The sequence below is a fragment of the Penaeus monodon genome, chromosome 30, assembly GCF_015228065.2.
Source record: "Penaeus monodon isolate SGIC_2016 chromosome 30, NSTDA_Pmon_1, whole genome shotgun sequence".
In the NCBI taxonomy this organism is placed as follows: Eukaryota; Metazoa; Arthropoda; class Malacostraca; order Decapoda; family Penaeidae; genus Penaeus; species Penaeus monodon.
Window position 1 is genome coordinate 13,796,561 of NC_051415.1, and position 326 is coordinate 13,796,886.

Sequence of the window (326 nt, forward strand, 5' to 3'; positions counted from 1 at the left end):
GAAGATACACGTATATTATGGAATTAAAAATCATTCAAACTATCCTTGCCACGCAAAATTTCATAGATTTTAAAAAGATATTAATGGATGATTCGAATTTATATATCTACACTTCTTCGTATACATAAGAACTTTTTTACATACAAATATATATTTCTAACATCTATAATCTTTTTCTTTCTTCCGCATCATCGACACAGGTCAAAGGTCATGTTTTGAGTGACTGCAGCACTAAGTGAAATTATAAAACAATATATGAAAACACTGTGATCTGCAAGTCAGTCTATTTAGATTACTAGGACATTTCATTTTGATTGCAGCACAGG

The 326-nt window shown here is 29.8% G+C and overlaps 1 protein-coding gene across 1 annotated transcript in view; it reads right to left on the bottom strand.

The window, feature by feature from the left end:
- The window catches only part of LOC119592530 (high-affinity choline transporter 1-like), a 27,326-nt gene that overhangs the window by 24,708 nt on the left and 2,292 nt on the right, over positions 1-326 (bottom strand). The window lies entirely within an intron of this gene.